The sequence below is a fragment of the Lepisma saccharinum genome, chromosome 25 (genome assembly GCF_977018435.1).
Source record: "Lepisma saccharinum chromosome 25, izLepSacc3.1, whole genome shotgun sequence".
Taxonomy (NCBI): Eukaryota; Metazoa; Arthropoda; class Insecta; order Zygentoma; family Lepismatidae; genus Lepisma; species Lepisma saccharinum.
The window spans coordinates 31,525,752-31,539,800 of record NC_139253.1 but is presented as its reverse complement, the minus strand read 5'-3'; the positions used below and the strand labels follow the sequence as shown (position 1 = coordinate 31,539,800).

The 14,049-nt window shown below is 36.9% G+C and overlaps 1 protein-coding gene across 3 annotated transcripts in view; it reads left to right on the top strand.

The window, feature by feature from the left end:
• Nucleotides 1-14,049, top strand: part of LOC145978632 (uncharacterized) — a 495,167-nt gene that overhangs the window by 282,456 nt on the left and 198,662 nt on the right. The window contains exon 1 of one of the 3 annotated variants that reach the window (XM_083111382.1): nucleotides 2,068-2,181. The exons of the other annotated variants lie outside the window; for them this stretch is intronic. The gene's annotated coding sequence lies outside the window, so the exon portion shown is untranslated. Of the gene's footprint in view, nucleotides 1-2,067; nucleotides 2,182-14,049 lie in introns of those variants that run through there. 3 annotated transcript variants of the gene reach the window in all.

Here is a 14,049-nt window from a genome sequence, read left to right as displayed (position 1 = left end):
TCCCTGTTGCAAGTGGGAGTGGTTCTCTAAAGTTGATTGTACGATCTGTAACAAATATGATGAATAAGTATTTACAGAATCCCATGTAGCCCTGTTTCTTATGGATGAACAACTTCAAGTTACGCCTAATCAAATGCAAGTTCCAACTTTTTCAACCATAAACAAAATCTTCAACCTGTCCTCTTTCCGTTCATGTGTTTTCATACCCATAGAAAGATTGATATTCCTAAGTGAACAAGTAAAATAATAATCCCATAAGCGCAAGTATACGTGTTTTCCTCCCCTTTTACTCCAGCTCGCCGCGGGGAAAGGTCGATGGGGGAGGAGCAGTTTCGGGTTTGGCTGAACATGGAAACTGATCCTCCTGCCCTCAAGTCAGTAAGGACTTTCTGACGCTTATTCGTTCAGCGCATCGCGATTCTCAGGGCTCCAGATTAATTCCATTCAAAACTAGGACTTTCGATTTAATCGATTAATCGAACGGATTAACCTATCTAATCGCTTCGATTAGAAGGTAACGTGAAGTCGAGGGTACATAATTGCTGTGTGAATCCTGTGTAAGACGAAATCTGTATACCATTTGGTGAGGTAAACTCCTCAGCTTTGATTGACAGGTCATTAGCGTGCTTCTTGCCTTCTTGCATAACTCCTCCGTACGAACAGCGTGATATACGTCACTAAAAAATTCTGGGTGTGGTGTTCGTTATACCGTACGAAATCTTAGGGAAATTACTACATTGTATCACCTATAAAAATAAAATTATGAATAATATTTGTTTTTTCTCCAAGTTATAAACATTTTAAAAATCGATAAAAATTCGATTACTCAATTAAACGCATCCGGTTGACCGATTAAAATTTTTAGTCAAGAACTATTTTAAACGACTTTGCAAAATAAATTGAATATATGTCAAGTTCATTGTAGATTTTGTTCAGGGTATATGAGTAAAGGGTCAAAGCAGAACAAATAACAACTTCGAAAACAATGATTACCACTCGACACCTCTCACCAGCCGGCTCACCGTGTCAGGAAAAGAAAGAGAACAGAGCAAAAAAGTTGAATATGAGTTAATGTTACGTGGTTAACAATCGGGCTTGTTTTTTCTATACAGTTTATTTTAATTGTTAAGGGTAGTTATCTGCTAATTGACTAATGACTCATCATCATCATCATCATCATCATCATCATCTCGGTTAATCTAGAGAGGAATAAAGTGACGTGAAATATCCAAAATACAAAATAAGTATTTTACAAGTTTGGATCTAGATAAGTAGGAGAACATTGGCTTTGTTAGCAACGTGTTTAAAAAATGCACGTACATTTCTAGAACTTACACCATACCCTAGAAAGGCCTCCCCGATGGCGTAGTGGTAACGTCACTGCCTTGTAATCAATAGGTTTCGGGTTCGATGCCCGGTAGAGACACATGGGCACAGTGGTTCGGATTTCACTTGAAACTGTAGGTCCAGTCCCGATTAGACTTTCTGTACATAAAGTGGACTTAAAACAAATCCTGGAAACAGGTTTGTATCGTTTGGTTTATTTTACTTCGCTTTCTGCCACTTTTGGCTAATCGAGAAGATGAAGATGAGTGATGATATAATGCCCAGGCCTGGAGATTCGAACCCGATACCCCTGGCGTCGTAGCTGTGCTATCCACTCCGTCACGTAGGGCGCCGTGTATTCCCTCTTCCTTTTTACAATTATCTGGTCAGTCTGCGATAAGTAATATACATTCTAAGATTTTTAGTGAATGCTTTAATGATTTCGTACCAATAGCTGATTTATAATGATCATAATTTTTTCCTATGTCTACACAAAAGAGGTATTTTTTAAAATTTCCGTGCTGTAGGAAAAAGCAGGAAGGAAAATGGAACGTGTGCTTCAATTAGTTGACGGAGTCGGCATACAAAATTTTTCCCTGCCATAGAGATTTTTATCTACGGCTGGCATCGTTGTTCGCTAGCACGAGAGCCCGCAGAGTACATCGTCGCTCGCGTGCCGGAAATAGCCGAAGAGCGCCGGAGTCGGCCGAGAGAGAAGCACTCATGCCCGGCGGGAAAGCAGACAGCAGGATGGGCTCATTCTAGTGTAGGCCGGTGAAGTGAGGGTACCGAGGAATATAGTTGGTTTCTACACAGGAAATAGGACAGTGGGATTACATCATTACTGCAGGCCTTGTGAGTAGCTTGTCTAGTTTTCTAGTTCCGACTTTCACTGTATACCTTGTCTCTCTTGCCCCTGTCGGTATGCAACCCGGCAAGGCTCGTGTAAGGATTTTTTTGTTGTAGAAGAAACTAAGGGATTAGTGTTGTTCGATCGCTGCTAAACGGTCGATAATGTGCCAGAGTAACTCTTGCTTGTTTCTTATTGTTAAAATCAAGGCGTCGAAAGAGTGTGTGAAAGTGTTCTGTACGCCATGTCTCGTAAGCCGTAAGAACACTGCAATGCGCTTTCAAGGAAAGCGTAACCACAGCGTAAAAGTGTGTCATCGTTGTGAACATTTTCAGTGCCTCTGCACTCTTATGAGTATTATCGATCCATCTGAATTCCACGACACGGGGCACTGCCGCCTTTCCCCTACCAATTCGAATCTTCAGTCGCGTTTCTCTTCGGTCCTTATGCTCAATCTAAACTTGACCGAGCATTAACCAAAACCAGCATTCGACTACCTTAAATATACCATCTCAGCATTTGCTTTGCATTGAAAGTGATCACACAACGCCAGCCAGAATATTCCACCTATAACCAATGACTATCCAGGTTCTCCGGATGAGTGAAACAACCAGTTTAAAACGTAATCTCACTTAACTCAAATGGTACTTCATAATTACACGTTGAAGTGCTTATTTTACACTGTTTATGAGTTTGATCGTTGATAATAACGAGGTAGGTGGAATCGTAATTACTTTAAGTCTACCCACCTTACTCGACATTCGGGTACTACTACATTCCAAATGTGGAAATATGAGAATAGTTCTTTAAACTGCATTTTCAGTCAAATACATAAACTATATTTATGCCTCCTTGGCAAAAGCTATTACATGATTTTTTGAATAGATAATCAGGTACTTGATACGCTTAATATTTTTGTAATGATATGATTTGATTTTTATTATTTAGCGTCGCTTTTCTTCCACTTCTGGTTAATCGCGACGAATAGGATGAGTGGTGATATGATGAAATCGATGAAAGACGCAAAGAACATTCATGCCCAGGCCTGGATTCTAACCCGGGACCCTGTCACTTTTATAATGAAAACTGGCAATGAATGTTATATTTTTCATTTGCCATCCCGGTATACGTCACAGCTTTTTATCGTTGTCTAAAACTAATATGCCAAAATCATAGCTATAAGTGCAAATACATCTTTTTTAAATTAATTATTTATTTAACCAGTTGATTAATTAAGAGACTTCAGTCTCTGGAAATGTCCTGGAATAGAAATTATCATTTTTTGACATTTTAAAGTCAACGAATGATGGTAATTATTTTCATTCCAATGCATTTAGTCTCTCTATTCTTACTTATTTTTACAATGACCTTTCCACAGTACAACTTAAAATTATGAACAGTACGAACTGAAAAGACATAAAAAACCTCCGTAATTAAATTGTTTATCGTGAATTTTGTTGCCATCTAAATTCGGAAACCAACTGTACGATGTATATATGCATTTATCTTTAAAACTGCAAAGTTATTCACCCACATATATGCGTTATAGCTTAGAGACTAATTGAAGGGCGCTGGTTAAAACATGGTAAATTACATTTTGGTTATTTTTTAGTTACAAAGTAAAATGAGCCATCCTTCAATTTTCGTGTGATATTGCCATGTCATACAATTTGCATTCGACCCAGTGAAGTCTTCTGAAATTGGAAAACACAACACGAAAACAATTTATATACAGTATAGCTTCTAATAACCTTATTTCTTAATGAACTAATAAATTACCAAAATGTCACTTACCATGTTTTAACCAGAGCCCTTCAATTCATTTACGACAAAATATATAATTAAAAATAAGTTCTCAATAACCTTTTGGCAGGGATAAAATTACAAAAGCATTTCAACCTTCTAATTAAGACACAAACGCTAAATTGGTTACAAAACAGTAGCAGAAATAGGATAATCCACATTGATTTATTTGGCAATAATATTTGTGTAGTGCATAAAAGAAATATTTATATACGGAACTTTGCGTTTCATTGGTAGTGAGGAACATTTGCAATGAATTTCAGCAAGCCAACAACAGTTTCGTATATAGAGATTTTTTCGGAAAGTGCATTATCACCATACTCTTAACTAATCGAATACCAGATACGGTAGCTCGTCATTGCTGATCTTAAATATTTTTGGACCGAATGTACATAGTTTTCGTCACTTGTCTAGGTTTGCATGAACTTCATACCTTCCTACCAATTTTTACAAGTGTTATATATTATTTGATTTTTCATTTCTTTTAATATATTTATATTTCTAGATTTCTTATGTTAATTACAACGTTAGAATTGAATAATACTGTCTTGGTAGCCGAGCACGTTGAGTGGTCGACTCACGATTTCGCTCTAAATGTTCGAAATCATTCATCCTCGTCGTCGTTATTAACTTAAAGAGAACAAAAACGATTTTAATGTAAGACAAAGAAGATAAGAACGAATAATGAATGTATTAAATGCAAGTAACCATACACAGGAATAACCATCCCTTATTGAGGATTAGAACCTAGAGCTCCTTGATATGCAAATGATATCCATAGAACCACGGTGACCTGCTCTTCATATTAAGATTATATCCATTAGATGATAGCATTCAGTAATCCTAGCTCGCAATATGCATACAATTACTGAAATTGTTCGGAACTCATCTTTGTACATTGTTTAAGCTCATCTCAGTTAATAAAAACCATCGCCTCCATTTTACGCTGTGTATCTCCTAAGTAATACACAACACAGAATTAACTTTATCTCATCGTCCTTGGACCTATATTGCATTACCTTCTCTCATATCCAATAAGGAAGAATTCGCGAAAGATAATCATGGATGATTTGGAAACGATCTGAAGAATTTTCTGGTCCCAGATGTTAACCGGTATCACACGAAGCCAAATAGATTTTTGCGAGACTTTGGTGTGTTTCTTGCAATGAAGAAGCCAATCACCAATTTCACGGCGATAAATTGGTTTATATCTTTTGCTGTGTTATCGTGAGGTTGTTAACAATGCACGTGCTGCCGCAGTCAACTTCTTAGCTCAGGAGCTCCTACCGTATTATTAAAGTGCAGAAGCCATAAACGTTTATTTTTCTCTTCAGCGGCCATTGTTCTCGTCTCTATAATGTGAAATTAATTTTGCGCAAATAATAGGACGAAAGGCATCAGCCATTTTATGACCTTGTGTGAAAGATATTCTTGCAGTATTCGTATGGCCGAAAGGAAGTACTAGAAATATGCTTGGTTCTAATTTTTCACAAGTCTTCCAATTTTCTCTTTACATATTGGACTACTAACATATTGATCCAATTTTTGATTAGGAACATGAATGGAAATTACCACATTGCCTTCCCGAAAATAAAGGCTATAGGAGAGGGGGGGTGTTCTCGCCTTCACGACCCCTTCGTTTCACCCATATTTAGACACATATGCATGTCTGTGTGTAAATATATTTGTGCAAATAGACGCGAATCCGCAGCAGAAAAATTATATTAATCAACACTTAAACATTAATTTTCTTTGCGATACAGAATGTGTACAACAGAAAACGTAATCCCTTTACTACTTTAGTATAACGAACATCACACACTGTGTTCAAATTTGGTCAAGGGTATCATTTGTATATAATTGGATGTAACCATCCCATATTTTCTTTGTATCCTGGTGTGGGTGAAAAATTAACAAATGTGAATTGGAAAACTGTTCAAGAATGCCAAATATATTTTGTTTTACAATTCGCACGCGTTTAATATTAATATCCGTGAGCCCAGTGTTTGCAATTTTGTTAGAAAGCGTCTATTTTCGGCGTTAATACCGTTCAGTGGATTCCTGTTTCACACTTTAATATGTTATGCATCAAATACAAACAGATCTAGGACATTTTGGTGCATCCTTTATCTTTTACACAACCCTTCACCTCTGACCTCTGGCCCACAATGTAAATGATAAATTTGAGAAATTCGTGAACGAACATACTCGTGCACCAGACATTTATGGATTAAACGCCGAATTAGGGTAAGGTCTCATAAATTGTATCAATTTCAGAATATTTCAGAATTTCATGGAGACTGTAACAGCTTAACAAAATGCAATGATACCATACAGTGGCACGGTCATGAAGGCATGTATATATAAATTGTAAACAATGAATATGTTTTGGATTTAAAGGCTGTGACGGAAAAAGTTTGAAGATGCAAAGCGGTACAATTTATGAGCATGTACTATAAATTGTACCACCAGTCTTATAAATCGTACCATTAAAAACATGCAGGGCCGTTAAGTGTGATTCAGTAATGGGACTTTATTTACGACATAGAATGCAATAAATGCTTGTTACATATTAATGTATTGTAAAAAGAAAATGAGTAAGCTCTCATAAAATTACTTGACAAAAACAAATTGTTAAGTTTATGTAACCATCGGTCCAGGTTATTTTGCTCCACATTTATCACAGTAAAATACTTTCTTCTTTGCACTTACTCTCGGACACCTTATATGAAACCAGACACTACACTTCAAACATTTGATCATATCTTCTTCCTTGTTTGCGTCACAGATTTTGAAATACCAGCTAGTCGAGTTGTCAGCTTCTGGCAATATTAGTGATTTCATTGCACTATCCCTTGAAGGTTGCAGTTCTCCGAGAGATATGAAATTATAGTACCACTGTTTTCCAGCTTTCCAGTTTTGGAACCTGTGTTTGATACCATTGGCTTCAGCTAATCATATGCTAATTTCTGAAGATCTTGTCGAGAGCATCCAAACATATGGGATTCCATCTGAAGAACGTAACTTACCAGCTCATCCTCCAGTTCACTAGGGAGGTCGGTGCCACGTCCAAAACTCTTGATATCTTCGCAGGCTTTCTTGTTTTTGTTCTCCAACCTCCTCTTCAATGTGGGCTTCGGAACGCCGTAAGTTCTGCATATTTCATTAATACCAGCATCACCATTTCGGAAGGCATCTAGTGCTCTCATCATATCTTCTTGCGACCACAAACCACATTTCTTCGGTTACGCCATCTACAACAGTAAATAATAATAATATTAATAATAATAATATTAATCATACTTCTACTATTAATAATAATACGAAAAATAATAATAATAATAATAATAATACGAAAAATAATACTAATTATCAGTATTATTATTATGAAAAATAATTATTCTTGTTAATAATTAGAATTACGGAATTCCTTCTTTACTATTCTGCTGAATAAACTTGTATAAATGTCCCTCTCTAATTATTTGTAAAAAGTTCCTTTAAAATGTACCGGTACAAATTAGAAGAAAGCTAGTGGTACAATTTAAACGACACGACCATTTCCTTTCCAGCACAGGCCCATTTTACAACGAAGTAAAGCCATTTCAAATAACCTTGCCCTTAAATATTAACATACGTTACGTTATTTATATTTGACGTGAGACTGGATTCAGACTTACCTGCGCGTGTGTAGAGGCTTAGATGTTCGAGGAATTATTTACTTCCTGGACCACAAAAATGAACAAACTACTGCTTCCAAGGCAATACTGCTTCTAACTGTCTCGTCTTCACAAGAGCTTCTCAACTTCTTCTAATACACAATCCTTCCAATCGGCAGCGCCACTGCTTGGATAGGTCGCCAGATATGCGAGCGGTCCAATTTACATGCCGGTACAATTTATGAGACCTTCCCCTACTGTACAGTGAAGTGAAGACCATTACCAGCAATTCGCAACAAAGCAGCCAACAAGATTTTTGGAGTCTGCTGAATCTGAAGTGCAACCTTATGTATATCTGCCACCTGTTGAAAATATTAAAAAAAAAACACTACACATTCTTGGGTCTTTGTTATTCTCCGGAAGGTTCGTTCCACATATATGTTATTATTTTCTTTTTGTGATATTAATAAACTTAGAGGTTTTCTAATGTAATATATTAACACCTTATTCTGTTATTATGAAGGCTTGGAGCATTTAGTACTTGGTCATTATACTTTATTATTTTTGGCCTTTTCTTTCAAGTACAAAAATCCACCAAGAATTATAGTTTCTTTCCAACGTGAGAGGTATTCACTAGCAAAGATATTTTCTATGTGATGAGAAAGACATTCAGCATATACTGTCACTGAAAGTGAATCAGTAGCCAGAAGTGAAAGGGTGTCGAAAGAGAAGGGTTCTAGAAAAATATCTAGCACCAAAATGCTCAGGCACAAAACGGTATGGTACCCAAATTACCAACACAAAAATGCTCAGTTAGCGAAAAATACGTGGCACCAAAATTACCTAGCACCAAAAAGTCCTGACACGAAAATGTCCGACTTTCGATACAAATATTATCGATGTGGCAATGTTTCAGATTCGAAACAAAAAATGCTGATATTGAGACAATGTTAATTTGATTTTCATCTTCTATCAAATATGTGTATTTAAAGAATTCCACGGAGGAGCACTAGTGGCCCCATTACTAAATATTAATACAGTATAATGTATACTATTTAGTCATTTTATTATTATTATTAACATAATTTCAAATGTTGAATATTTATTAAACCAGCATTGGCGTTCTAGAAACTGACGTTGCAGTCATCGAATAATAAATCCTAGAAATTCTTTTATGTATTTGACAGCTAATTTTATAATGAATGTTGATGCAGGTTTAAAATCACAGAAAGTTTTAAATATATTTTTATAATAAGCAATATCAGAAGCGCTCGTAAACATGTAATTATAAATCGTAATTATAAATTTTAATATTTTTTGAGAATTTGCATTGCCTTTACTATAACATTCACAGTTATTGGTAACTGTTGTAGAGTTTTGCATTAAAATACTCAACTCGGATAATACTTTAGGAAACTTCATCCATTGTTGCACAATAAGTGAATGGAAATTATCAATTCAATACGTGTTTAACTCCTCAATTTTCTTAACCGGTTCAAAAGCACATTCATGCTTTTTTTTGGCAAGTCGTTACTTAAATTGTGTAGTCTATCTTATGCGTACATTACTTGTACTGTTACGCTTTCCGTACCACATCAAAAGTAACCATTTTGCCCATTTTATGCACAATGATGGCAATTGAGGCTACACCTACAGTTATAAACCATTCAAATGTGCTTTTATTGGGTATCGAACTCGCGAATCATCGATTGCAATGTGATAAAATTAAGCACTGTGTTATCGTGGAGGGAGAAGGATCACTTTGACGCACCGCAAGAGAAGCCACTTTTCATATTTTCATATTCCTCCCTTAACTTTTTGAAATTCATTCCTAACAGGAGGGGATATCCATAATCAATGATTCACCCAGTAGTTTGTGGTACCAATTAAATTTTCATCAGCTTTTTTTGCATGAATTTCATTCAATTTTTGTAGTCTCTGAAAATTTTCATTCAATAGCATAATAATTTGGAGTGGTGACTGAAGTGATTCTTAATGTTTGTTTGTGGTTGTGGAATTGGGAGCTTATATCATAGTGACTATAGAACAGTAAATGAATAGTAGGTTCTGTGGCTTTGAAAGACAGCGTGTTAATTTGATCTGATTTGATTCCTGTTATTTGGAGTCGCTTTTCTACCACTTTTAGATAATCGTGAAGATGAGCATGATGAAAATCGATAAATCGATACTCACAAAGAACACCAATAACTAGGCTAGGACTCAAACCCGTGATTCGTGGCGTCGGAGCGCGCTGTGCTAACCACTCCGCCACGGATGTGGGCAAACAGTGTGTTAATTACAGAAGTATAAAGTAACAAGCTACTTGATGAAAAGAGTCTGAAATAAACTGAGCAAGTTTATTTAACACCATTTATATAGAAACAAAATTAATATACTGCTAATAGGAAAACAAAAGAGTAAACTTTCTAGATATCAATATGTAATTTTAATACGAGGAAACCATTGATATGTCGAAAACAATTGCTTACATTCAAATTTAATTTATTGTTTTATTGATTTGGTGTTTCAAGTCCACTTTATGCACAGTAAGGCTAATCGGGACTGGACCTACAGTTTAAGGTGAATCCGAACCACTATGTGCCTCCACCGAGTATCGAACCCGGGACTCCTTGATTAGAAGGCGAGGACACTACCACTGCGCCATCGGGGATGCCTCACTCTTATTTAACTTTCGAAATAAGGATAAATAAATGGAGTGAGTATATTGTTCCCGGGTGCATGTTAAAAGTAATACGGTATGCGCCAAAATATACAGTACTGAAACTCGCGCATCTCGAACACGTGGTTGCGTTTGTCGACGGGGCATAGCTCCAGCTGCACGTGTTCGCAGTAGTGAAAAGGAAGTTGTGTTGTGCAGTTGTTGTTGGAAATGGGTCTCTCGACGGAGGAAAAAGTATTCATAGTTGAGCATTATTTCCGCTCATACGGAAGCGGTCGTGAAGGTGGACCGAGTTTGAAAAAGGTGACTGGTCTATATGCAACCCAAATGACAATCGTTCACTCCACATGCCCTAACCTAACCTAACCTTAGGTTTCCTGACAGTTATGCAACCTAAAAGGCACGATTGTTATTTGGGTTGCATATGGACCAGTCACTATATTGTAACATGTCTTATACTTTCGTTCATCTTTTCATTTCAGTACTGTATATTTTGGCGCATACTGTACATACAAACGTAATACTAAGATAATGTGGAGACCCGTTGCTCTACCACGCGGGAGACCTTGGTTCGATTGCAGGGGGTAATGAATAATGGTGGGAATCTTTCAGACCATATCTATACATAAGGCGGTTGTGGGGTTCACATTACCTCTAACAGAACAGGACAGCCTTGGATGGGGGGATAGAGGCGGCCGCAGATTGATGCTGACCATCGCACTTCCACAATGGGTGATTGAGTGAATCCCTACCTCCACACCCCCTATATACATATATAAAACCGTCTTATACAATATGTATATATTTTATAACGCCGATTTATATTTTTGAAACAAACATATTTAAGACAATATTTCATGTTCTTGAAGTTTTGAATACAAATAATTATTTAATAGATACATGCATGATGTAATAAATTTTGAATTGGTGTGAAAGCTGAATTATTTCCCACGCTTGTGTAGCATTTTGTATTTTTGTTCTTTAGCGCCACTTTTCTGTCACATTAGGCTAATCGTGGCGATGAGAAGGTTCAGGTGAAATGTATGCTATCACGAAGAACACCCAAAATCAGGAAAAGTTTCGAACACAGGAACTTCGATGGCGAGAGTGAAAGTGACCACTCAAAACGCTTTTTTTGAAAGGAAAACTCCTAAGTGGTAGTTTCCCCATGTTAATCTCTTTTCATCTCTACTTTTTCAATCAGGACAGACGAAAATAAAGATCCATGTCTTACCCAGGATTCTAAACCGGGACCCCTGGCGTCGCTACGGAGGTCGACATACATGGCTACAGATCCGGAATTATTAACTTTGGTTTGGTACTTATTCATAATAATTATAATAAACTTGACTGATGCTATCATACAATACAAGGTGGCTCAATACGTCACTTAACACCCCCAGTACAAGGCCACTGCGGCATGGAACGTGAAAATGGCGATCACCAATCGTTGCCTGGCCAAGGGAGAACCACATTGACGTCACCCGCGCGGTCGGCGGCCATCTTGATGTCCGCCATCTTGAGTTCAACTTCAGAATTTTAAATGGGAAGGGGGTGATATGATATATCAAATCAGGCTAGAATTTCACGAGAAATGCAATGGTGAAGGTTTTTTTTGACGTATCTTTAACCAGTAAAAAGTTATGACTGAATTCTTGTACTAATTTGCTCCTTTTCGAGGTGTTAGAAAAATGCCTTAAAATTTGTTTAGCGCATCGGTAACGCATCGAGATCAAAGTGACGTCTAGGGAGAGAAGTTCGCATGCCATTGCATACGATTTTAATCGGATACATCCACGAAGAGCTGCGCATTATGAATGGTTGTCGCGAACAATTTACAGTGTGACGCTTTCATTGAATTAAAAGTCCTTCACAATGACAAGGCTAATGTTTATGTTCATAAGGAAGTTCATAAACAGAATATTCGACCCTTGTCATCTGATAACCCATTTTTGACAGATCAAAGCTGAATGGTTAGTGCTGGTAAGTTAATGGTGTGGCGTGATGTGTGGAACACGATTGGTTAGTCAATTTTCCATCAACGGAACCTTAAATGCTTAGGGCTACTTGGATTTGTTAAATAAACAGGTTTCTTTCATCCTTGCTTATGGAATAAGGTACTTTTTACAGAGTTTTTTTCAATAGGGAGGAACACCAGGACACTATGGGAACGTTGTGAAGCAGTTTATGTCCAAAGTTAGTTATCAGATGACAAGGGTCGCATATTCTGTTTATGAACTTCCTTATGAACATAAACATTAGCCTTGTCACTGTGAAGGACTTTTAATTCAATGGAAGCGTCACCCTGTAAATTGTTCGCGACAACCATTCATAATGCGCAGCTCTTCGTGGATGTATCCGATGAAAATCGTGTGCAATGGCATATGAACTTCTCTCCCTAGACATCACTTTGATCTCGATGCATTACCGATGCGCTAAACAAATATTCAATACACACACCATATATAAAAACAGTTTTCCAATTTACTGCGTCTACTGTCTGATATTGAGGAGATAACCACATTCATTTTATAGGCCCTTGTACATTGCAGCACTGTGAAACATTACTCTGAAGTCTGCCTTATTACAGGGATCTAAATCAGAAAAGAGGATCTTACTGGCGTTACATAGTCTTGGAACCCTTCCGAAGCGCAAACGAGACTTGCGGACTGAGCTAGCCAGCCTACTCAACGCGTTACGAAGCAGGGATGAATAACTCATAAGTTGTCGTATCGATCCCAGCTGACACTAAACGCGGTTAAATGCATGCAAGGGAACGGCGCTTCCTGAAAACCAAATTAAGAGCAAATACAGCACATGATGCAGAGCGAAGGATGATATATTGCATGAAATATGCAAACATACATACATCTTAGCGTGGTCGTTTGGTATTATGATTCGTATTGCATTTAGAGAAAGAATGAAACTAAATTTACATTCTGGTGGTACAAAACTTGGTAAAGCTGAAATCTCATTATCATAGGATTTGTACATATTACATGAGTCAAATTAAAACTTTAATAGTCCGACAAAAATTACAGGGCAGACTGTGTACAGCTCAAACTTACATGAATTATCAACCGTTATTTATAAGACAATCTCATGGCTGCAACACTTATCAAGTGAGCTTCAAAATGCCATTCTTCTTATTTTAAAGATGGCGCCTCTTCTACACACTTACACCAGTGTAGAGGGGTTTCTGACCTTCTGTCAGCCTAAAACTTACTGAAATGTATCTGCAATTGATAATTTCATATCTCTGTGCATGCTTACCACACCACCAAGTTTACTAATGGAGGAGAAAGTATAACAATAGCCTCAGTTTGCAGACAGATGGGTGGAAAGGCCTTCGCAGTGGCTGCACATGGACCCCAAAGACTTAATCTTAAGGTATAGCTACAGGCACTAAGTCAAATTTGAAAATATATGTAGATCAACAATACGTCTGTGTTGAAATGCAACAAATTTGTGCAACCCTACATACAAAAGTCAATTAGATAAGCAACAGAAACAAATTAATGATTTTATTTGACTCTCCTTTGTAAATACATATCTTCATATGATGCTATAATCAATACTATTTTGTATTATCTTTATGAATTGTGGTATGTAAGATCCATATATTTTATAATACATATATTAGCTTTGAACACATATTTTAGTTATTTTTGCATGTAAATTTCCATATGTTCATACATTTTCCGGCATATTTTCAATATTCATGCTATTACTAC